A 27207-nucleotide genomic window follows, 5' to 3' on the forward strand; every position below is an offset into this window, starting at 1 on the left:
AAACAGGCAGTGAGAGTGACTTACCCAGAGTCACATTTTTATTAAATTATGGGACTAAGGAAGAAATGTCTTTTTATGTAAAATTCTTCCCATTTTGTTATATTTCTGCCTAAATACCTAGACAATTATGCAATGATTTGCTTCGTGTGTGTCACAGATCATGAAGAGTCAGAAGAAGTAGCTATAACTCTTTGACTTCAAAGTCAAATGTTCAATGTACAGTCTCAGCTGGAATGTCTCGTTCACATTAAATTGCTCTTTAGTATTAGACACAAAAATTCAGCAGGGTACAAGTGATGAAGTTGTCTTCTACCACTATAGCACAGTCCCTGTTTGCTTCCAGTCTTCACTTCCTGTTCTATTCAACCATTCCTAGAAACAGCTTCATTATTGACTAGATAGAAGGGAATATTCCTAAAACCAATCTCGATTCATTCAGTCATTGTTTTGTCTCCCCCCACCACCCCATTCATTCGTTCAATAATTCATTCACTTATTTATTCTTTCAATGTATATTTATTGATCCATGGGATCATGGGAATGGTACTATTCTGAAGACCATGGAAGGTACATAGATAAATAAGACGCAGTTTCTCTTCAGGAAGAGCTTCTGCTCTAGCTGGGAAGACACTCCAGAAAAGTTAAATAACAATGCAAATTAGTACATAATTAAATCCCAAGTGACTTGTGCTGAGAGGATCCTGGGATCCCAGATTTGGAGCTAGAAGAGACTAGTGAGTCTGTCTCCTTCATTTTATAGATGAAGAAATTGTAGCAAAAGGAAGCTAAATGAGTCAGAGTCACATATGCAGTAAACATCTGATGCAGAATTTGAATGTAGGTCCTTGGACCTGCCAAGACTCTTTCCACTGTACCATAGAGACAAAATCACCACCTCTTTCATGGCAAAAAGAAAATGAATACATTGCCTTTTTCCTCAGTTTTCTACAGAGCAGAGGAAAGATATTCATGAAGTGTTAAACTCCTGGAATTATGCTATATGCATTTTATTGATATTCATTTGAGTCTGTTAATCTATTGAACCATTTAAGACCAAGGTCTCTAATGTTTAACTAAAAGCTGGTGGTGGAACAGGGCTGGGAATATACCCAGGACACATTTTTACTTTAATTTGCATTGTTAATAATTTCTTAATTTTTGACCATCAAAAAACCCAACAAATCAAGTCCTGATTTTGTAATGATTGCTCTTTCCAGGGTGTAAACACCCACACTGAAAATTTAACTATCTGCTCAAAAGCTTCATCACACTGCTGTCTATATGATATTAAAAATTGCCTTACAATGGACAGTATTATATCCAAATGTTGATTTTTCAGGAGGTCTGCGAGTAAACTGACAATTTAGTGACCTCTTATTTTTTTAATTCTGATTTTAAATGTTCCTTACATTTTATAAGAGAAATGAAGATTAGAATCCATTTGCTATATGAAACGACTTTTTCCAGACATGGGAAGGATAAACTTGTACCTGAAAGCAAATGATCAACAAAATTACACTTCCTACTGGTGTACTAATGCAACTGTGTAATATTTTGACAGTCTCCAATAATTAGTATTACTCTTTTGCTTACCAACTATGCCTGGTGGATTCTGTAAAGCAAGAATTATACATGGAAGAGAAACATGTTAATGTGTAGGAATACTGGAGAGACTGATCATGAATAATCAAATATTTATTCATTCATTCAGTCAGTCAGCAAACAATTAATAGGTCCATGCAATTTGTAGAGTCAGATACTAGACATTGAGGAGATAAGAAAGTTAACATAATAAATTGTTCTGCAAATATATCTGCCTGAAAGTATTATAAAAGAAAAAAAAGATTATAAAAATAGAAGTAAATAGTGCTTTCCTAATATTGCTTCTTTGCACAATGAAAAAATAAGCCTTGAATTCAAATGTCCTTTAGCTGCATACTAAATACCTAGCAGGAAAAAAAAAATGTGATTGTGAAAACAAGACAAAATCCTGAGGTGACTATCTTTGGGTCCTAGCTAAATTGAATCAAAGTCAACTCAGTCAACATTTATTGTCTTCTTTGGTCAAGTATTGTACTAAGTGGTGGATACACTTTCAATATTTAAATGGATTTGTGATTTTATCTATGTGGGAGGTCCCTTGATGAGGCTGATCACAACCTCTCCATGTCTGCCTATTTTTTCTTTTTTTACTTTTCTCCATGTTTTCCCAAAAGTTCATCACCCATGCACTCAAAAATTCTGAGGGCTTTTCTTTTTGTTTTTTTCCTGACAGCTAGAAGGTACTCAATGGAACAATCTAGCGGTACATGCCATCCTTCACCCTTTGACCAGTTGATTTTCTCTATTTATCATAAAATGCCTTGAAAACCTTCTCTCCTTTTTTTTTTCTACTGAGTTCCTTATTGGTTCTTTGTAGTAGCCTGCTCATACCCACCATGCACCTCTCTACTGACCTCTTTGGAATACTCCTCCTGCTGCTCCTCATCATTATAGCTAAACACTGAAGGTATTCCCCTCCAAGACTGACTCTTTTATGAAGGCAAACTAGGTCATTTTTGTCTCATTTCTTACCTAGCCTTTAAGTACTAAATGGGTTGTTGCCTCAGACAAACTGAGATTTGGGAAAGACCTTAGCATAAAAAGGCCAACTTCTCCCACTGCATCTGGGGCCATTACCAGTTGTTTTGACCTATGTCTTGCCACTGGATTCTGATAAGTCTGGAGGAAAGAGTGAAGTTGATGACTGCACAACTCTGCCTCACTTAAATCCAATTCACTTGCAAGTCAAGACATCACCGTCCTGATGTCATTGGTCCTCTTCAAGAATGGAGGATGAACAATCATTTATGTATTGCTTTAAGGCAGAGATATCAAATGATCTGCAAATAGTCTGCTACACTAGTGTGGCCCTAACCTGTTTAAAATGTAATGGCGCTTCCAAAAACTTTTCACACAACTAAAATCAAATCTAAACAAGTGAAAAAATATAAAGTGCTCATGGGTAGACCATGCTAATATAATAAAAATGACAATCCTACCCAAATTAATTTACTTATTCAGTTTGCCATACCAAACTACCAAAAAATTATTTCATAGAGCTAGAAAAAACAATGACAAAATTAATATGGAACAACAAAAGGTAAAGAATATCAAGGGAATCAATAAAAAATGCAAAGGAAGGTGGCCTAGCTGTACCAGATTTAAAATTATATTATAAAACAGCAATCATCAAAACTATTTGGTACTGGCTAAGAAATAGAGAGAAGCATCACTAGATAAGGTTATGCACATAAAACACAGCAGTAAATGAATATAGCAATCTCCTATTTGACAAACCCAAAGAGTCTGGCCTTAAGGATACGAACTCACTATTTGACAAAAACTGTTGGGACAACTGGAAAATAGTATGGCAGAAACTAGGCATACATCATACATGAAAATAAAGTCAAATTGGGTACAAGATCTAGACACAAAGGGTGATAACATAGGCATATTAGAAAAGGAAGGAATAGTTTACTTGTAAGAACTATGGAAAGGAGAATTTATGACCAAAGATGAGATAGAGAACATTATGAAATGCAGAATGGATCATTTTGACTACATTAAATTAAAAAGTTTTTGCACAAATAATACCAATGTAAACAAGATTAGAAGGAAAGCAGAAAGCTGGGAAACAATTTTTACAAATGGTATTTCTGATAAAGGCCTCATTTCTAAGATATAAAGAGAACTGAATCAAATATATAAGAATAAAGGCAGTTTTCAGATGATGAAATTAAAACTATTTACAGCCATATGAAAAAAATGTTCTCAATCACTACTGATTAGAGAAATGCAAATAAAACCTACTCTGAGGTACCACCTCACACCTATCCAATTGGCTAATATGACAAAAAAGGAAAATGATAAATGTTGGAGAAGATGCGGGAAAATTGGAACACTAATGCACTGTTAGTGGAGCTGTGAACTGGTCCAATCATTCTGTAGAACAATTTAGAAACATGCCCCAAAGGCTTTAAAACTGTGCATACCCTTTGATGCACCAATATCACTACTAGGTCTATATCCCAAAGAGTTCATAAAAAGGGAAAAGGACGCACATGTACAAAAATATTTATAGTTGCTATTTTTGTGGTAGCAAAGAATTGGAATTTGAGGGCATGCCCATTAATTGGGGAATGGCCAAACAAATTGTGGTATATCAAATAATAGAATACTATTGTGCTATAAGAAATGATAAGCAGATGGATTTCAGAAAAACCTGGAAAAACTTACATGAATTGATGCTGAGTGAAATGAACAGAACCAGGAGAACATTTTACATAGTATTAACAACATTTTGTGATGATGAGCTGTGATAGACTTAACTCTTCTCAGTAATACAATGATCCAAGACAATGCCAAAAGACTTATAATGGAAAATGCTCTCCACATTTAGAAAAAGAACTATGGAGTCTGAATGCAGACTGAGGCATACTATTTTCACTTTTGTTGTTGCTTTTGTGTCATTTTTCTTGTTTATTCTTTCTTGCTTTCCCCCCCCTTTTGTTCTGATTAATGTGGGAATATATTTAACATGATAGTAATATATAACCTATGTTAAATTGCTTGCTGGCCTTGGGAGGGGGTAGGGAAGGGAGGGTGGGAGAAAAATTTGGAACTCAATATCTTTACATGTAATTGAAAAAAATGAAAAATGAAAAAAATGAAATGGCAAATGTTTAATAAAATAAAAAATAATTACAACACAGATAATATTAATTTGTGGGCTTTAAAAAATAAATATGTAGCCTATAAGGATCTGTTTCTATTTAAGTTTGATAGCATTGCTCTAAGGTGTGAAAAGTTCTTTATATATGTTAAGTCACGTTGACTTCTGAAATGGTCCTGGGAGGTAGGGGTCATTATTATCCCCATTTCACAGATAAGGAAACTGAAGGTGAGAGAAATTAAATGGCTTGACCAGGGCAACACTTCTAGTACATGTCTGAGATCAGATTCAAACTCAGGTTCTGGGGAATCTAAGTTCTGAACTCTATACACTTTAACACCCAACTGCCTCACTTTCTTTAGGGGCAGTGTTACTTTTCATATCATTTGCACATAGCAATATTGTTAGAATATTAATAAAATGTTGGGCCCTTACTTTAGTGGGAAGCTTGGGGTCAAAAAAGACCTCCATCTGTACTGTTTGTCATAGAAATATATATTGTTAGAGAAATGAGGGCATCTATACCAATGTGTGTTGAAATCTGGTCAACAGATATTGTTCACAGAGTTGGTGCTGTATAAAAATTGAAAATAGAAATCCTGTTTGCTGAGGTGATCCAAGAGTTCACATTGTTTGTTAATTGGGAACCCTTCCTACTGTAATGATTGGAATGATGCCACCTACTGGAGACTTACTATAGAAAAGCTTCGCCAGGAAGTGAAAGTCTTTGAGGGCAAGACCAGGAATCCTTTCTTTGGCATCAGGAAGTGACGTTTGCTTGTGGGAGAAAGAAGGGAGGAGCCTGGCGCTCTGACTTGGGCTTTTTCCTGAGGACGCTGGTGGAGCAGGGAGCTAGAAATGCACTCTCCCTTTAATATATAGGAATCTAGGCCTTTTCTTCTCTCTTTACCAAATTCTTATTCTCCTTAATAAATGCTAAAAAGTCTAACTCTTGCTAAAGCTTATAATGTATTGGTGACCACTCATTAGATATTTTAGACAGAATAGCTAGAATTTTAGCCCTTAACACTCCCAATTGCAATAATACCATACTTTCCTTCATTAATGTGGATTCAGTAGGGTATTGTTTTAAAAACTTTTCTTATGTGACTTTGAGAGGAGTACATTGGATGGGGGTGGGGTCACAAGGTGAATCATAGATTGGAAAAATAGCAATAGGCCAATTCACATGGTTCTATGATTCGAGATGCTTATTTCAGCTCCATTCTCTAAAGATGCAATCTATTAGCAGGTTTTGATTTTTATTTGCTGATCCACCTTGGACCTCTCCCACCAGGGTGAACCTTTTCTTTATTAGGACCGTCTGTGTGCCTAAGCATTTCTAATGGCTCCCATTGCCATGATGCCATCTGGACACCTGACATTTTAAAAACAAACATTTCAGCATAATTAATGAATTCTACCTTCCGTGGTTATTATGCAGGTCTGCTTGCTGAATATTTAGACAATCACTTCCTGAATTAGACCTTGCTAAGCAGAAACATTACACAATGCCTGTCAGCTGTGTCAATTTAGAAATGAACTCATGAAATACAAAGACCCTCCGTGGGCTAATATGATGATCACAGAATAGCATAGCTAGGAGATACCTTGGAACATAAAAGCCAGGAAAGGCCTCAGAACATAGAATATCAAACTTGGAAGGGATGTGAGAGATCCTCTACAGTTCAAAAACCTTCACTTTATAGATAAGGAAACTAAAGCCACAAGGGATGAAGGCAGTAGCCCATGGTCTCCTGGATAAGAAACTGCAGAATTTGAATTTGAATTGAGATCTTCTGACTCCATACACAGTAGTTTTTTCTACTGAGGTTCTTCTCAAGTTGAACCATAGGAAGCACCTATATGTTCCAACATAGTTGAAAGGAACCTTTGTTCAGTCATTTTTGGTTGTGTCCAACTCCTTTGTAACCCCATTTGGGGTTTTCTTGGCAAAGATACTAAAGTAGTTTGTCATTTCCTTTTCCAGCTCATTTTCCAGATGAGGAAACTGAGTCAAACAAGAGGTAAATGACTTGCCCAGGGTCACACAGCTAGTAAATGTCTGAGGCTAAGTTTGAACTCAAGAAATGGAGTCTTTGGGATTCCAAGCCCCATGCTTGATCCACTGTGCCTTCTAGCTGCCTTGAAAGGAACATAGGCTGAGTGTACTGGAATATTATTGTGCTATAAGAAATGGCAAACAGGATGATTTCAGAAAGGCCTGGAAAGACTTACACAAACTGATATATAGTGAAGTGAGCAGAACCAGGAAAATGTTGTATATGGTGACAGCAATATTGTTAGATGAAGAACTGTGAATGACGCAGGTATTCTCAGCAACACAACAACCCAAGACGATCCCAAAGGACTAATGATGAAGCATACTATCAATCTCTAAAGAAAGAATTGATATTGACTGAACACAGACCGAAACATGCTATTTTTTCCTTTCTTTTAAAATTATTTTCTTTTATTCAAATGTTCTTTTACAAAATGACTGAAATGGTAATGTTTTACATAATTACAAATGTGCAAACTATATCTGATTACTTACTGCCTCAGGGATGGGGGAGGGGAAGGAGGGAGGGATAGAATTTGGACTTCTAAATTTTAAATAAAAATATTTATAAAACAAAAAAAGAAAGGAACATAGGCTTTCTCAAATAGCTACATCTCTATGTTGAAGTGAGCAATTCTATATTCTTTTATGTGCCTAGCTTCTGATAGACACTTACAAGGCTAGTTTTAAGCAAGATCAACATTAGTAAAAATGAAGAATTGGGAAATTTTTTCCAAAGACAACTTTCTTTAAGCACCTATCCTATCTGGGTCCTTCTAACTGACCCCTTTGACCTGCCTTTTCCATTAGCAGTCTGGATTACCTCCATTGGAACTCACTTGTCTTCTGTTGTGTCCCCTCAGGTCCCAAAGTATCAAGCATGTAATCTGATTAACTTGTCCTTGCTCATGTGTTCAGGGAAAAGGACAGGAGATTAGCTACTTGCTCAGACATGTTCATTTTAATTCTGTTTTTTGGGGGATATTTCATCACTTTTGTTAAAAATTCATGTGTTTTGGGCAGCTAGGTGGCACAGTGGATAGAGCAACAGCTCTGGAGTCAGGAAGACCTTAGTTCAAATCTGACCTCAGACACTTACTAGCTGTGTGACCCTGGGCAAGTCACTTAACCCCAATTGCCTCACCAAAAACAAACATAATGTTTTTGAGAAGTTTTTTTTGTTTGTTTTGTTTTAGTATCTCTTAAATAATACCATATATGTCACCTCCCTCCCCAATCATAAGTATTTCAGTAATGTAGAAACTGTTTTTTAAAGAACCAGTTTTTAACTCCATTTTTGGTGTCAACTCTTTTGGTTTAGTTGTTGCCCCTGACTGAATTTCCTCTGTCAGTTTCATCACTTTCTGTCCTGTTTTCTGAGGCCTGCTTTTCCAGTAGTAGTTGCATGGGGGAGAGCAATACTGGAAGGTAAACAAAGGGTCATTCAAAAGTTATGATATTGCCAAGGACTATTTACTAGACAGGTTCCTAACAAATTTTTGGCTCTGTGGCCAATGCATCCTTAAGCAGCCCTGTCTCTCCTGCTCTGGGTCTAGATAGCTATTCCCCTTCCCATTTCAGTATTTATTACTCTATATTAATGAAATGTAGAGAACTGATACTTGGCTCAGTGGATAGAGTGCTAGGCCTGGAGTCAGGAAGACCTGAGTTCAAATAAGGCCTCAGACACTTACTATCTGTATGACCTTGGGCAAATCACTTACCCTCTATTTGCCTTAATCTACTAGAAAAAAGAAATAACAAACCTCTCTAATACCTTAGCCAAGAAAACCACATGGACACTAAGGTCCAAGGGATTACAAGGAGTTAGACATTAATGAATGACAGATCAACAACAATTAGCCAATGGTAGCCAATGGTATTTTCTCTCTCCTTGAAATCTTAGGGTATCCTGAAAATCTTAGTGCCGTTTAATTCTGTTGAAGCTTAAAACTGCACTGATATTTTCTTAATAATCTTTTGCTCAAACATAGAGTATGCTTTTCATGATCTGAGTAAAAGGAAAACAGACACATGATTCCAACCCGACTTTCACCACCATCATAAATTCTATGACTTCACATAGTAATATCCCTATTACTTTAGAGTTGAAAGAATTATAATAACTACTGTTCATACAGAGCCTTAGGGTTTGCAAACTACATACTGTGGTAAAATATGAAAGTTTTTAACAGTCAGTTAGGATAACTGAAAGACGCCAGTTTTTCAAGGACCACCCTTTTGGGGAGGAGACGAACAGTCCGCCTGCTGTGCACGTCAGACTGCCTGCGGGACTCGACTTCCGGGGTGGAGAGAACGGAAGTGAGGCTTTTGCCTGCTTGGCGGGACTCCTGACGGCGCGGCACAGACTCTCTCTCTCCAAAGGTGGCCTTTTCGGTTTGGTGAGTTTTTATAAGGAATATAGACTAAGCTTAGACTTAAGACGATTTGTATTGTGTTTCTACTTTCCTATCCCTCTAATCAACATCACCTTGTGACTACCATAACAATAAATAAAAAGGTCTATCTAGAAAACCAAAAGCTTCTTCCATTTACTAGTTTGGGAGATAAATTAAGGGAAAGGTTAAGTAGGGGAGATTTATGATCTAATATCCAATTTTAAATCTCACAATACCTTATCTTATTTTAACCTTACATAAGTTCTATGAAGTATGTACTCCAGATGTTATTCTTATTTTACATCTGAGAAAACTGAGGTTTGGAGCATCTAAGTGAATTGCCCATGGCCACAGAGCTAGTTAGTGGGAAAAGTGTGGAGCCTGGTTCTTCCTGACTTGAAGTGCAAGACTCTTTCCGCTATACCAGCCTCTCTCATATGAAATTTTTCACATGAAAAAGGGACTAGATATACAAAAATATATACACACATTCATATACATATATACATGTAAATGTACACACACGTATATATAAATATTTGTTCATGTATATATGTATATGTATTTAAACACATGTATGTATGTGTGTGTATGACCTGAAATGCCCAAGGGCAACAAATTCTTATAAGCATGTCACCATGAAAAATAAACAACCCAAAGTAAACTTTTATATTCTCTATGCTGCTCCTCCCCCTTAAAACAGTCAAGTTGAATACATGTGGCCTTAGTAATTTCAAATTACCTCACTATTTACTCCTAACACAATTTGACTCTAATGTCTTGGCAAAAGCCCCCACACTGTGACTGTTCTTTTAATTGGCCCTTGTTGGTTAAGAAGATTGAGATTTGGAATTACTGTATCCCATATAATTCCTCCCAAATGTTTCTCTTCTTGACATTCCTCAGCCATATGGAACATTCTCTATTATCTAAAGGTGAAAAAGTCCCAGAGAGGGAAGCAATTTATGTTTGGAAGACTAATAACTACATTGCATAATGGGGGCAAAAATGCTTGTGTATAGGGAATGGAGCTGAAATTCCAACTTTCACTTGAGCTCAGTAACAGCTCATCTTTTTGGTGGAGGAAGGAGGATAATGGGGAGGGGAAGGTTGCGGTGCAAGGAAAGCTAATGGAATTCTTCTCCTTGAATAAGTGTATTTTAATACTTCAGATTCAAACCATGTGTGTGTGTGTATAAAAGCCTTGGACTTCTTTTCAATGCCAGGCTTATTCCTCTGAACAAGGAACAAGGAAACCAAAATAAGTGGACTTTCATGGCATTTGTGCTATTTACCAGGTGTTCAACTCATCCCAGACCATAGTATCATTTACTAAAACAGTCCATTTCTTCATTAACCATGCTTTCCCCAAACCTGCTCTTTTTTGGTTATCTATATCTATATCTATACCTATCTATCTATTTATCTATCTATCTATACACACATATATATACACACACACCCATATTTATATGTCAGAACTGAAAAATGTTAAGCACAGATTACACTTTGAATATGAAACACAAACCTTGTAAAAAGCTATTAAGAAATCACAAATAAGCAATCAAAAGGCTAGTTTTTAATTTGGTGAGGTGTGGTATTTTGTTTTTGGGAGAGGGGGGTACTTCAATTTCCATTTATAGTGTATGAATTATAGTGGTCTTACCCTGCTTCTCTAGATCTTTCTTGGCACACAGTATGACTAGTCCTTGGTTTGTTTTTATGGAAATCATTCTGTTAGTTTTTTCAATTATATGTAATAAATTAACTCTCTCATATTTTACATGCTTGTTACCCAGTAGCATTAAGATATTTAGAGGGCAGCTAGGTGGCGCAGTGGATAGAGCACTGGCCCTGGAGTCAGGAGTACCTGAGTTCAAATCCGGCCTCAGACACTTAACACTTACTAGCTGTGTGACCCTGGGCAAGTCACTTAACCCCAATTGCCTCACTAAAAAAAAAAAAAAGATATTTAGAAAACAATACTCAAACAACATTGTTTTTGTTCTGTTGGCACATACATATGTAAATATATATACACATAAATACATATAAATAATATATATACATATATACATATAAATTATATATATATATATATATATATGTATATTCCAGTATCTACGGAATAATTTAATAATTTAAGGGCTGATATTTTGGGATAAATGTCTAGGTAATTTTGATGGAAACACTATTTGTTTCTATCAGGCAAATATACTGAAAAGTAAACACCTTAGCTTTCATTTAGTCACTGATGATGATCAGTTGGTCAATCAGTGGACTACAATCAGAATATACAGAAAGGCAGTGTCGCTTTAGTGGGACGAAACCTGGCTTGGGATTTAAGAAGGCCCGAGTTAGAGCCTAGACTCTGTTCTGTGTTAACTGTAACCAAGGGCCAGTCACTTACCTCCCTATACTCCAGGCATCTTGCTAAGACTATAAGTTATAAACAAGTTGCAAAGCTGTATCAATGAATGTACTCACTGAGTAAATCACAGTTATGGACCCAAATAAGCAAAGTATGCAGCACATTCTAGGCCCCATGGGTTGCAGGGGCATAGAAAAAGTAGATGACATGTTTCCTAAACTCATAGATCTTAAGGAGGCAAGATGAACACACACTGTGAAACAATGAGTAATGCCCAACTTCATATAAATAAGCACTAAATTGTGTGATACAGAGCATTTCAAAAGGTGGCTCTGATTTTTTCCCCCTAATCTTTTTAATAAAAATATACACTCCTTAGTGTTAGAAACGAAATGTGGCAAGAATAAAAGGGCTGGTAGACACATCTAGGCTGCCCTCTGCTGTGGCCTATGATGGAATTACTCCCAGGGGTGCTGTTTAATAAAGTTCACTTTATTACTATCTAATACATTTCAGACAGCTCTACGGGCCCCAGTCAAGCCTTTCTTAAGTGAGAGAACCTTGGGCTTCTCAGACTAGCTAATCAAGATTCCAACTCAAAGGCAGCTATTTTCAGAAGATAAATCTCTGATCTCTCTTTGCTAAGCAGCTGTTCAACCACATGCAACTTATAACTAGCTTAACTAAACTTTGTTCTTTTCTTTAGTACAAAATCCAGAAGGAGGAAAAAAAAATCTGCAAAATATGGAATTCTAGAATTTACTGTACCAGACATCAGAAGGAATGATTTTTCATTAGATAAAATAGTCCTTAGACAAATTCTTTTAAAAAAGCCATCAAATTACTTATTATGCTTGGAAAGACCGTAGAGATCATGTAATCTAATCCTCTCATTTTACAGTTGAACATTTCCAATCCTTTCAATATAAGACCTGTAGTCTGCTTTGGGTTGTAAGTTTTGGTGGGTTAGAAACTTCTCCAAACTATAGTCGACAAATCCCTACCAAAGTCTTTACTTTTATTCCTTAGCCAGAAAGATAAAATTAATTCACAACAAAGGTATTCAATTAATTTATTTTGGTGAGAAGTTAACACTTTAACATTCCCTCCAAAAACCACAGGCAGTGACTCTTCCTAGGAGTCAATTGGGGGGGCATACACATATTAGATGCACTTGTGGCTAGACTACCAATCTGAGGGAGTTTACACCCTGGGAAAAAGAATGGAGGAAATGCTTGGCACTTAAAATATATCAATATCTCTTCATCATGTCTTCAAACTGCTCTCTGCAGGATCTGCCACCAGGTACTGCATGCCATCTGATTTCCACTTGGCATCTCTATTTCTTCCTATTGGCATCTGGGACCTCTGTTACTCTCTTGTGAGCATAAAGTCTCTCCTCTAGCAGAGTCCTCAGCTATCTTATAATTGAATGATACAGCTATATAATCAAGGATAGTGCATCCTTGTCCAGCATCCACTAAAGATGATGTAGTTAGAAAGACTGTTTCTTGCAAAGAGAGCTAGAACTTTTTTTACCTGTTTTTTTATTGCCCTTCTGTGACTCAACCATAGAGAGTTCTCAGTTGAAATGCTATCTTTAGTATCTCCTATTACTGTGTCATTCATCCATTGGGAATGCTGTGATTAGCAAGCCTCTGCCCTGCTACAAATTCTTTCAGTAAGGCCTCTTGGCCAATGGTTATAAAGTTTTTCCCCTCAGCCAGGCCAAACTAGAAAGTAAGAATAGACATATCTATTCTTTGATTCTTCTTAGAAGTATTTTGTTTGATTACTCTCTGAACTTTGACTATAATATCCTCTAATTTTCCCCTGGATCCCTAGCTTCAACTGTCATATAACCAAAGTTAGAAGCTTATTGCAGTTCTTCCATCTTATTTTGCTCCTAGGAAAAGGAGCTGAGTGATACTTGTCACAGTCAAACTCTTGGTCAAACAACATGGACAAAAACAAACTGTTTTTGACTGATCAATGTCACAGTCCTCTATTACATGTAAATAGCATCAACTGTGCTGATAATAGAAGGATAAAAAGACTAGGAACTTTTGTGACACATTTCTTCCAGCAACATATTACAACCTGACCTCTCATAGGCTTTGTTACTGATAAGAAAACAGATCTCAAAGGAGTCATCACACACATAACTACAGTTGAGAATGGATGGTGGTCTCCTGACTTACTTTGAGAAAGTAAATTGACAAACTAAAGAGCATCCAAACTTGTCCAACAGATTGTACAATACCTCAAAATCATGCAACACTATGATCTATAGAAGTAATTGAGAAAAAAATAGACAGTTGGGGCATGATAAAAATTTTTATATATTTGAAAGGCAGAAAAGAGATTAGGCTTAAACTGTTTGGACCCAAAGGATAAAACTAGGAACAATGCATAACAGAGGAGAATATTTATAGTTAATGTAAAGAGAACTTCCTAGAAATAAGAGCTCTCCAAATTAGAATGGACTGTCTTTGAACGTAGCTTAGGATCTTTTTCCTAACGTACCATGTTGCCTTCCCCACCTTCCCCCACTCTCTCCTCTACCCCGCCCCCCATTAAGGAACTAAGTAAATGATCTGAAATTCAATTTAATTCAACAAGTATTTGGATATAAGATGTTGCCGCCTAGTTTAAAGTGAAGGAGAGATCAATGGAACCTGTGAAGACATGATCTATGTGAGGCAAGAAAAGAGAATTTTAGCTATTAGAAAAGAGTCAGGGAGCGTGTAAAGGTTTTCTTCTTCTTTTTTTTTTTTGGTGGGGCAATGAGGGTTAAGTGACTTGCCCAAGGTCATATAGCTAGTAAGTGTCAAGTGTCTGAGGCTGGATCTGAACACAGGTCCTCCTGAATCCAGGTCCAGTGCTTTATCCACTGTGCCCCCTAGCTGCCCCCTAGAGGTTTCTGCTGTCCAAGGCTGGTTACTGTTTCAGGCCCAGTCATAGCAAACAAAACTGGATTGGGGGCAGTCAGATGAGAGCAAAAATATAGAAGCAAGATTTGTATTTAGAATCTCATCTCTCAAAAATGATCTTAATTCATAATTTTAAAAATAGGTTTGAAAAATTACTAAAATATCAATATTATACTTTATAAACCCAATTTTTAAGATCAGCTTTATTCAAAAAAATACTGGGATTCAAGGATTCTCTCATTTTATGTATGATTTCTTGCTTTAAGAATTATAAACTCTCAATTTAGATTTCCTAATGATTAAAATTAGCATAGTGAATAATATAATTTTCCTGATATTTTAACTCTAATATTATTCAGGGTGGAATATATGAGAATCTAGTTTCTATCTATGCAAATTTAGTCATCTTTATGAATATTTGAGATTTCCTATTTACTATAGGTAACAACACATTCAGAAATAACGTGGGAGGGGCAGCTAGATGGAGCAGTGGATAGAGTACCAGCCCTGGAGTCAGGAGTACCTGAGTTCAAATCTGGCCTCAGACACTTAACACTTACTAGCTGTGTGACCCTGGGCAAGTCACTTAACCCCAACTGCCTCACTAAAAAAAAAAAAGAAAAAAGAAATAACGTGGGAAACTTCATTAAAATTTGGAGTTCTTAAAATTTATTCTTTCTTTTAGCAATAACTTGTGCCTTAATTTGAAAACTCCTTTATGTGACACTGTAGGAAAGAAGAGAAATGACTTTTGAAGTTATCAATATTTAGAGCTTCTTTTCCTTTTAAGTTTTGTGTTTGGGGTTTCACAGAGGTCATCTAATTCAACCTATGCTTGATTATACACTTGCTAATACTCCCAATTAATTATCTCCTCTATAGCACCCACATTTAATGGTTATGCAATGTGTAATTGAATGGGGACCTAAACTACATCCAAAGACAGTCCAATCTAATTTGGAGAGCTCTAATTTCTAGGAAGTTCTCTTACATTAACCATAAATATTCCTCTCTGTTATCTGTTGTTCCTAGCTATGTTCTTTGAGTCCAAACAGACTAAGCCTAATCCCTTTTATGCCTTTCAAATATGTAATAATTTTTATCCTGCCCCAACTATGTCTTTCTTTTTTTCAATTAATTCTATAGATAATAGTGTGGCATGATTTTGAGGCCCTTGTCTAATATGTTGGCCTTCTTCTGGATTCTCCTCAGTTTGTCAATATATGGTACCTTACGTGGTACCATAGGAATGAATATTATACTCCTGATGTGGTCTGACAAGGGAAAAGTACAAAGAAACTAAAGAAACAGAAGCATCATTTTGCAGTGAATGGATACCTGGACTTTAAATCAAGAGAACCTGGTCATAAGCCCTTTAGGTTGTAGTTTTCTGTATCTGTAAAACAATGTTGCTGGATTCAGTGGACTTTCAAATATCTTCCTCCTTTAAATGGATCATCCTATATGAAATTTCCTTTGGAGCAGGACCAGAAAAGCAACAAGACTAGAAAGAGACACATTGATAAACTGTATTCAGGGAAGGGTCATCAGGTAGAGAAGATATGGGAACCAGTTCCATTTCAGCATGGGTTAAAGGACTTGGAATATTTAACCTGGAGAAAAGAAGATTCAGGGAGAAGGGAAAAAACCACATCTGTCTTCAAGTTTTTAAAATAATATTATTCAGAAGAAGGCCCAAGCATGTTCTGTTTGTTTTCAGAGAGCAGAATCTGGAGTAGTAATAATAAGGGACAGTTGGGGGGCAGCTAGGTGGCGCAATGGATAAGGCACTAGCCTTGGATTCAGGAGGACCTGAGGTCAAACCCAGCCTCAGACACTTACTAGCTGTGTGACCCTGGGCAAGTCACTTAAACCCCATTGCCCTGCCAAAAAACAAAACAAAACAAAACAAAACAAAACAAAACAAAACAAAACAAAACAAATAATAAGGGACAGTTATAGAGAGGTAGATTTTTGGCTTAACATAGGGAAGAACTTCCTTAAAAATAGACATTAGCATCTTCAATCTAGAATTAGTTTTTTTTTTTTTTAAGTGAGGCAATTGGGGTTAAGTGACTTGCCCAGGGTCACACAGCTAGTAAGTGTTAAGTGTCTGAGACCGGATTTGAACTCAGGTACTCCTGACTCCAGGGCCAGTGCTCTATCCACTGCGCCACCTAGCTGCCCCTCAATCTAGAATTAGAAGGGACCTTGGAGACCATTTGTTCTAAATTCTTAATTTTGCACGTGGAGAATTTTGCAGATGATGTCTGGGGACTTACCCAAGTTTACACAGGTTAAACCAAAAAACAACTCAGGATTTTAATTGAAGTACTCAGACTCAACATCCAGTGCTCTTTCCACTGTGCCACCATATCTCTGGAAGGTACCATTAAGATAGATCTTCGACCATTTTCTGGCTAAACAAACTGTTCACATAATTGCTCACATTTATATCAGGCTATAGAAGGTTTGCTAAACAATACCTAATTCATTTGGAATTTTAAGGGATTGCTCCTGTTTCTATTCCAGATGATCACTGGGATCCCTTGTAGCACTGAGATGCCATCCCTTGTTTACTTGTTATTTGTTGTTGTTCAGTAGTGCTCCATTCTTTGTGACTCCATTTGGAGATCTCTTGGCAAAGATACTGGAATGATTTGCCATTTCCCTCTCCAGCTTATTTTACAGTTGAGGAAATTGGCAACAGTGTTAAGTGACTTGCCCAGGAACACACAACTAGTAAGCGTCTGAGACCATATTTGAACTCATGTCTGCCTGACTCCAGGCCTAATCCTCTATCCACTGCTACACCTACCTGCCCATGTGCCACCTAGCTGCCCCTTGTCTACTAAATTCTAACAAATCATTAGATGGTTTCTACTGACATGAAATACAAACTGAATAAAGAACACCAAAAACCACAATTCACTTTTCACCCCACCATTCTTTGTGGCTATATTTTGAGAGGAGTTGGACATTTTTTTAAACCCATTTATATCCCAAAGGTAAGATTTCATGGCAAGAATTCAAGAGCAAGGGATAGCATGTGTTTTCATGTTTAAAATTTTTATTATCTTCTTGATGTGATGTTTTGGGTCATAAATACCTTATTAAGCAAAGCAGAGCCAGTGAGACTTACAGCCTTACCCACCTCTAAATCCATCAGAAATCTTTCCTGGGCAATAATGTAGATGTTTGTGGAAGACAAAACAGAATTTAATAGAATAATATAAAATAAAATGGTAAAAATAGAATAAAATAATAAAGAAATGTCTTGGAAATAGAAAGTTTCTTTCTCTGTGCAACACAACTATGAAGTTTGTCTTGAGTTTAATTTTTTTTTCTTCCAGAAGAGAGTACACAGAAATTAATATCTGACTTCAGAATGGATTTAAACTTCTTTCCCTAGAGGTGGAAAATTTGATCCACAGAATTACATTCTCTTCCTCCCCCCACACAAAAACATACATACACAATCACAGATACATATGGATGAATGTGCATGTGCATATATCTATATACTATATATTTATACATGTTACATATGCATGCACACACATTAAATTAGATTTTACTGAATAAATAAAATTGTATAATTATTTTAAAAAACATGTGATGTTTCCTTTGTGATATTATCATGGGTAAATGAGAGTGGTAGGGAGAAAGGACAATTTTTTTCATGTGGCAGGAGAAAGGAAGACATTCACAGTGAGTGAGTGAATGGGATGCTTACAGTCCTACATGAATTCCTTCTAACTCTTGGTATTATAATGGCATTAAGCCCATAAGACTTTCATATTGTTAATACTAATTGTATTTCCAGCAATTACAAATTACAGGTTATGACTGGATTCATAAATAGGCAATCTTCTTTGTCTTCATATACAACAATCAAGCATTTCCTTGTATTCCATCAGCTTGCTACCTCTTTTGGAAAAAAAAAATTCCGGTGGAAACATAGAATGGTATTGAAAGCCAGAGATAAGAAAAAGACAGTAATATGCCCTCTCTGTTTTCCAACTGCAAACAGAGCAACTTGAGTCATATATATTGAGTCACATAGTTAACTCTTTCTCCATGAGCACAAACATGATTGCTGAGAAAATTATCTGGCTGATTCTTCCTGATTGTTGTATTAAGTAACAAAACCTTGTGGACGTGGACAAGAGAAGAGCTTTCTTCCCAGGGGTATCTCCTGTATTCTCTAGTCTTTTTTTTTTTTTTTTTGCTAGCTGCATATGGTAATTGGGATATCTTCTACTCAAAAGCACTGGGCTGACTGGCACAATGGCCTTCTCACTTAGCACACAAAAGCTTAATCTCACTTAGTCCTACTCAGGGAACTGACCAGCCAAACATAGGTGATAGCCCTCTGAGAGGAGCTAAATAGCTTTGCTTGTGGTGGAAGACATTTTGCTTTTACTATTTTCTGGCACCAACACCTTATGTTGAGTCCTGGAAGAGAAGACTAATTAAAAAGAATGAAAATGGAATAAGCAACAGCATTTTCAAAACCAGGAAATTGCTTTTTAAAAATATGCTCAAGGGAAACTATGGACTGGAATATTAAATATTTACGATGTCTAGGACAATTGTAAAGGTAATATCAGGTATGTTTACCACCTTTCCTCCCTGCTCTTGCTCTCTACTAAGGTATAGGGAATTGAACTTCCATTTCTTTTATATTGAGAACTCCCCAGTGAGAAAATCCCTCCTCCATTGCAGAATAGCATCTTTTTTTCTGCAGTTTAGAATGTTAAAATAACCTATGGCTAAGCCGTCAAAAACTCAAATAGAAGCAGGGTGCTAAACTGTATATAAGGATCCCTGTGGGTACATATTGATTTAGAAAAATCACATATTAACATTGTCTGTGTTTTATTTTATCTTTATTTCTTTTGATAAATATTTCCCAATTACTTTTAGTCTGGCCCCTGCAGCACTCAGGAGTATTAAAGGCAAGCTACTTTGCCAAGGTCATACTGGTTTGCCTGTATTTGAAGTCAACTCCCTATGTAGTACAACATACTGCTTCTTATTCTCTAGTTTAGGAAAGGAAATACCTCAATAGACATTTTAAAGGACACACAATGGAGTTTCTTGAGGTTATCTAATCAGCTTAGATGTGTTCCCTATTCATTGCCTTGACCCATATGCAGGGACCAGTGTAGCTGATTTGTAAAGTTCTGTACCAGACCAAATATCAAAAAAGAGAACCAACACTATGAAATGTAATTATACTTGAGAACCAAGCCACAACCCTTGTTAATGACATTTATGACCAGGAAGTAGTATTTTGCATGATTTCTTTAAGCAAAATACCTACCTCTTAAATTAGTTATTTTTTATGGGTGTCCTATTCAATCTCTTTTTCTCCCTTCACATATGACTGAGGAAGAGTATTAAATTAAATGAGGACAAGTTTTATTTAGCCATCCTTTTAAAAAAATATGTTTGTGGGACAAAAATTTTTAAAATTATGTTTAAAAAAGTAAAGGTCCAAATTACTTCTTAGAAGTGTTAGAAACAAAACAGCTCATTTTTCATGATATATGAGAAATAAGGTGGATGCTGAATCTAGTTACCAGTTTCTAAAAGCATAAACAATCCTCTAGACCATTTGGGTTGCAAATAAAATATTATTCTATTTTCCCCATTATTTCCTTATGTTATTTTTTAAAAAAGCGTTCTCAAGTATTTCTCCCTAAATAGCTTTGGACTCTTGGTTAATGCAACCTTTGATAAGTCCAGACACAATCTTTTTATTTATGTTTCATCGTAGATCGAAGTTGTCAGAAGTTGTGGAAACTAGTTTAGAAAAGCCAGAACTAGCTAGAAATTGTAAGAGCTAGTCAAAATTAGTTTAAAAAAAACTATTTGAACAAGTGAGAACCAATAAAAACCAGTTTGACCCATTAATAATTATTCAGAACTAATTAAGACTATTCAGAAAATGTCAAAACCGGTAAATTCATGCAGAGTGATCAAAATTGTCCAGAACTTAATTTAGGAATTGATTTGTGGCAATCAGGAATCAGCGAGAAATGCTAAAACGGGTTTCATAGTAATAATAAGATCATAGATTTGGAGTTGAAAGGACCCTAAGAGGGCAAGAAGTCCAACTCTGTCATTTTACACTTGGAAAAATTGAGGTCCAGAATAGTTATGTCACTCCCACAGCGTTAGTAAATAGCACAGCTACTGTATGAATTGATGCCTGATCTAAAATCCAGTGCTTTTTTTCACTCCACCATACTTTTTGAATCAGCCCAACCTAATTGGAACATTTTTAACCAATGAAATTAGTTTGAATCCAGCCAGTTTAAAAGGAACTATTTTGAATAATTTGGAGTCATTTTTTTGACCTATTTGAATCAGATTGAATCAGATAGGTGCCTATAATATGGTAAGTACTTAATATTTCTTTATTTATTCTTTCTTCCTCTTTTCATTTTTAGCCATTCATACAGATGAGGAAATTGAAGCTTACCAATGTCGAATTACTACTTAAGGTGGAATTTGAAAAAAGGTCCTCTGGCTCCAAATGTAGTAGGCTTTTCACGGTACTGAGTCTGACATACCATAATGCCTCTGCTAGCTGACTCAAAGTATTGTTTTGAGAGTGCTTTATAAACCCACTTATAAATGTATGAATTCTAAAACCATAAAGTGTTAAATAAATGAAAGTTCCTGTTCTTGTTCTTGTTCTTCTCCATCAATCTCATTTTCACAATCTGCTAAAGCTTATTTTGACTTCCAGAAGACAAAACATCAGCATCAGGGGCCAGATCCCTTCAACCTCAAGTTATGATTATCCTGTCTGTGAGTGAGAAAGGATAAGCTTGTATAGAACAGTGCTAATGAGGTCAAGGTTATGGGTCTGTGTATAGGCCAGTAAACTTTGTTCTGTTTCATGGTCACAGAACATACCTTCAGCTTTAGCCATCTATCTTGAAAATGTCCATAGGAAGCCAGGGGAGACCATATGGATGAATCAACACAAATACATCTCCTCTACTAGAAAAATGACTCAAAGCCTATGCCCTGCTGGTAGTGGTCAGCAGTATCTTCACACATAAAGGACACAGCACTTTCCTCCAAGCAACAATAGCATTCATATTTATGAAAATAAAATGATGCTTATAAGGCAAAATAAAATATTTTCTTAAGTTTAAATTGGTTAACTTATACAAATCCATTACAAATAATGGCTACATATACACATGACCCTCTAGAAAGAATTCGTTTTAAAATGTATGCAATAAAAAGGGAGACCACACTATAGTTTTTCTTTTAGTGGCGGACACTTTGAGATTTCAATAAGAGGCAAATTGAGGAAAGGTTTTTTGATAAATATGTCCCTGCCTGTTTAGAAATCAACAACGCTGTTAACCTTTCCTTTGCCAGCAAATGACAATTGGAGAATAACTACAGGGTAATTCCAGGTCTTTGTGTTTTTGAATGCCAGGGTAATTTGAAGAGCTCAGACAGTAAATTTGAATTGGTTCACATATGCTGTCTGCAACCATAAATACATTTAGAATAACTTATTCCACCTCTCCAAAGGCGTGATTTTCATTTAAAAAAATAATTTAAGCATTGGACTATGTGTTCATGGGTACTAGAAGTTTGGGCTAAACTAGGGGAAAAATCATGAAGACATTTTCTTCATTTAACCAAAGTTTCAATTTAGTATAATGTCCTAATCCCACAAACATTGCCTCATCATACAATCCTAGATATTTTTTCCCCCCAAGGATACTGATAACAATTGTCTACCTCTACTAAAGTTCTGGCTTTAAATTTCTTTTTTTAAAATTATAGACCTATGGCTATAGGTTTATCACATAAGTCTCTCCTCACTTGCCATTCCTCTTTCTCCTCTTTCTTTCAAGCACATCCCCTTCCACAATTTGTCTCTTGCCTCTCTACTCACTAAAGCATTTATGCCTATTGTCCCTTATTCTTTTTATAGTAATAACCTGCCCCACCCCCAACAGTGGTTAACATTGCTTATTTTTGTCTAGTCACCTTGATTATTTTGACAGTTTTCCTTCCCTCTTCCCCTTTTCCTCCTTCGTTCATGTCAATTCTCCTATTTCTGCCATCACCTTTCACATCCCTTATACAAGAATAAATTCTCTTAGTGACTAAGCAATCTTACTTATACCAGTATAGAAGAATTTAAGTCAGTGGCAATGATGGGGAGATTCCAGAACAGGTTCCAACCCAGGTGTACAGCATTTTGGTGCTGATGTTGCAGTTATAGTAGAGGTTTTAATGGATTTGTTTGTTCATTCTTCCTCACCTGAGGATAATGATTAGTGCAACAAAGAGCAGAATTTAGCGGAGGAAAACCAATCATGAGCCTGATCTACAAACACCATTTTCAACAATTCCTAAGGAAAACTCTCCTAGGGAATTTAAATATATTTTGACACCCAATGCAAAGAGAATCTGAATAATAACATGCTAATCCTCAAGAATCCTTTTGCATGAAATTTCACTCCAATTGTTGTACCTTTAATTGTGATATTTTTGCCTTTGATCCACAGAATTTTGCAATAAACATACTTCACATGATATTTTTAAAGTTGACCAAGTCTGAAAGCTCCAACGGCACATGAAATCTCATCTCCATGCTGCAAATTTCATAACAAACCACTAAAATTTTTTGTAACCAAATATATCTCTGAACAACAAAGACATTCCTAAAATCAGGATTTTTCTTTAAAAAGAGAAAAAAAATCACAGTAGAATTTTAATTCTTACTTGCTCCTCAGATCCCGGTGGTGCTCACCGGACTTCTCACCTAAGCAAAAAAGAAAATGTGATAATGATTAAAAGGGTGTGAAAATGATACTGCTTAAAATACTGCTCTGCTTAAAACTGTGGCATTGAAACAAATGTTTAGGGAAAAGAAAACAGTAACTTTTTTGCATTTCCCTTAATTCCCACTGTTTTAAAATATTTATTTCCAACATTCTTTATACTACAATAAAAAGCAAAAGGAAATGAAATTTATGAGGAACTACATTCTTTTAAAATTAGCTCCAAATTAAGCTACATTTAATTAGAGTATAAGCTTATCATGGGCTAGGATTTTTTCATTTTTGTTTTTGTAAACTCAACACCTCATATACTATTTGACATACAGTAATCCCTTAATAAATGTTTGTTGAATTGAATTGAACTTCACATGAATGAACATTTTATGAAATGAGGATGGTTATTAAAATTTGATAGGTTGCAACTGAAAAAAGTAACTTTATGATTAAAACCAAAGTGAAAAAGTTCTTAAAAAAGAGAAAAATATAGAAAAAAACCCCGGTTCAATTAAATCATGATCAAGGCTCCATTCTAAATATAGTAGTATTGTGAAATAATTGATTTTACTGATGCTTCATGGGGTCTCAGGAGAAACTGAATTTCAAATTATCTGCTTTCAAGGAAAGTAATCCACACTTTAAAAAGTGAGATTACAAATAAATTATGTTCATTAAAAATATGACATTTTTGTGGTTCTTTTTTTCATTAGGGAGGAAATCCATACACGTTTCTGAAAATAAAGGGAGCTAAAAAACAACACATGGTTTTGAAGTTGAAAGAGCATAGGACCTGGGATGGAATCCTGATGGTCCTGATGATGTTCAACCTTTATTTTCAAAGAGGATTGATGTCTTGACTTGAGTGTAAATTGGACTTAAGTGAGGCAGAGTTGCACAAAGTCATCAGCTTCACTCTTCCAGTGTCATCCAAGTTCAGTGGCAAGACAAAAAGTCAAGATGACTGACAATGGTCCAGAATGCAAGTGATGTTCTTGGCCTCTTTGATGTCTCACCAAGATCTAAGTACTTCACAGTGCCAGCTTCAGCTGCCTTTATAGCAATTGGAACAAATTGTTCTTGTCTGCTCATTCTGCTGGGGTTAGTCTTCATATGCTTGGAGTATATATCTGAGAAACTCATTGATGGTTTTGAGGCCTGTTGGTTACCCTCACCTTGTTTTAGTCTGTCTGCTGACATGGTTTTGCCGCGGTATGGCTGCTGGGCATGCTTACAGCTTTTTGGAGATAGCACTAGTTGCTAGCTGTATAACTTGGGGTTTCTATCTCATTTCACTCCTCAGGGCCTTTTCCCCTTTAATTATAAAATGATAAAGAATTGGCCTATATGACTTCCAAAGTCCCTTTAATTTCTGTTTCTAGCAAATTTAGAAATTGCTATTTTTTTCTTTTTTAAACACAACCAGCTAATCTCTCTTTGTGTACCATAATGTTTAAACTGATCTGTGTATATTACCCCCAACCTTTTTTTTGGTGGGGGGGTGGGGGGAAGTAGTCAGAGCAATTGTTAATTTCAATTTTTTTCTTCCTTTCGGTCCACTCTCTAGGTTTATTTTTTTTTTATGTGTATTGTAAATAGAAAAGCCAAATGTATTTCAGTCAGTGAACTAGTGGAAAATGACATTTCTTTCACCTTCAATTTGTCATCATTAGGCATTTATTGAATGGTTACTCTATGAAAACCATACTAGGCACTATATGCATTATATGCAATTTGGTTTGGAGGAACTATTCTTGTTGTAGAAGTTTACATATTATCTATTAACTGCCAGAGGAGATGAGATGTGAACAGGCCAGGTATGAATTCCAGAGTTAGTTTATATATATACACACACACACACACACACATATATATATATATATATATATACATACATACTCTCTCTCTCTCTCTCTCTCTATATATATATATATATGTATATATATATATATATATATACACTCTTTATCATTACATCTAATCTAAAGCCCTCTCCTAAATCATCTCCAAACCCCTTTCCTGGCACACATTCTATGAATCAGCATAGACATTAGCTATAGCCTTTGCATCAAATTGTCAACAGAACAAATATAAATGTGATGAGCAGGGACTTAACAGTTCTTGCCTATAAATACTTTATAGATTCAAGTACATAGACACTAGATACAAAGTCTCCATAAACCCCATTCATAGTCAGAAAACATGAATGTGCTTCTGTGCTGTCAAGTCACTAATAATAACTAACATTTTATAGCACTACGTACCTTATAGTAGGTACACAGGAGGATCTTTTGTGGTTCATTCATTCAGTCATCTCTGACTCTTCATGACCCCATGGACCATGACATGCCAAGGCCCTTCAGTCCTTCACTATCTTCTGAAGTCTATCCAAGCTCATGTTTGTTGCTTCCATGACACTATCTATTCATGTTATCCCCTGCCATCCTCTTCTCTTTTTCCCTTCAATCCTTTCCAACATCAGGGTCTTTTCCAATGAGTCTTGTCTTCTTAATGTATTTAAACTTCATGGGCAGCTAGATGGCACAGTGGATAAAGCACCAGCCCTGGATTCAGAAGTACCTGAGTTCAAATCTGGCCTCAGACACTTAACACTTACTAGCTTTGTGACCGTGGGCAAGTCACTTAACCCCAATTGCCTCACAAAAAAAAAAAAAAGGTATTTAAACTTCAGCTTCAGTATTTATCTTTCCAGAGTTGTCTGAATTATTTAAAAGTATTTAGTAGGGGCAGCTAGGTGGCACAGTGGATAGAGCACCGGCCCTGAATTCAGGAGTACCTGAGTTCAAATCTTGCCTCAGACACTTGACACTTACCAGCTGTGTGACTCTGGGCAAGTCATTTAACCCCCATTGCCCTGCAAAAAACACTCCAAAAAATAAAAAAAAATAAAAGTATTTAGTGACTTGATCTCCTTGCAGTCCAGGGGACTCTCAAAAGTCTTCTCTATCACCTCAATTCAAAAGCATAGATTCTGTGGAGCTCAGCTTTTCTTATAGTCCAACTTTCACAGGAATAGATGACTCATGGACATACAATATTTTTGACTACACAAACCTTTTCAACAAGGTGATATCTCTGCTTTTTATTATGCTGTCCAGATTTGCCTTAGGTTTCCTTCCAAGTAGCAAGAGCCTTTTAATTTCATGGCTGTGGTTGACATCTGAAGTGATCTTTGAGCCCAAGAATAAAACATCGGACACTACTTCATTTCTTCTCTATTTTCCAGGAAGTCATGATGGGACCAATCACCATTATCTTAGTTGTTTTTTTTAAATGTTAAGTTTCAAGTGAGTTTTTATACTCTCCTCTTTCACCCTCACCAAGAAGCCATTCACTGTGTCCTACATACTATATGGACTATCTTCCTCATTTTACTCAGAAATGTTAAGGGACTTATATACATAGTTACACAGCTTCTAAATATCAGAGACAAAATTAAAACTTAACCCTTCATGGATCCAGCCCCAGCATTTTTGCCACTGCACTACACTACCTTAAAAAGATAATAGAGAAAGAGAAGGGGGAAAAGAGAAAAATCTAGGGCCGCTGAACTAGAAATTCTACCTTATTTTTTTATGGGAAAAAAAAAACACAAGATGGATCACTGTGGTGAGTTGTTCCTCACTCTTAAGTTTTGGTAGAAAGGAAAATTATTTGGTTTTATGCAAAGAAAAATATGTTCTTCATTGGCTGTGTGTGTGTATCTCATTTAAGTTTTCTCACAGGGTATCTGGTTATTGTTATTTTGCATCCCAAACACAATATTTCATTTCTTATTAGATGTTTCCTGAATGTTAAGTTTGGTTTACACATAGTAAAACCTATAAGGTTTTACATCGGTGAGTATTGAAATGTGATGCATTTTCATGTTACTGGGAC

The 27207-nt window shown here is 36.0% G+C and overlaps 1 protein-coding gene across 1 annotated transcript in view; it reads right to left on the bottom strand.

Annotated features, from left to right (window-relative positions):
• Positions 1-27207, bottom strand: part of PTPRD (protein tyrosine phosphatase receptor type D) — a 2680207-nt gene that overhangs the window by 772942 nt on the left and 1880058 nt on the right. The window contains 1 exon segment of the mRNA XM_043972034.1: positions 23255-23294. The gene's annotated coding sequence lies outside the window, so the exon portion shown is untranslated.

Source organism: Dromiciops gliroides, chromosome 1 (genome assembly GCF_019393635.1).
Source record: "Dromiciops gliroides isolate mDroGli1 chromosome 1, mDroGli1.pri, whole genome shotgun sequence".
NCBI classification, from domain to species: domain Eukaryota; kingdom Metazoa; phylum Chordata; class Mammalia; order Microbiotheria; family Microbiotheriidae; genus Dromiciops; species Dromiciops gliroides.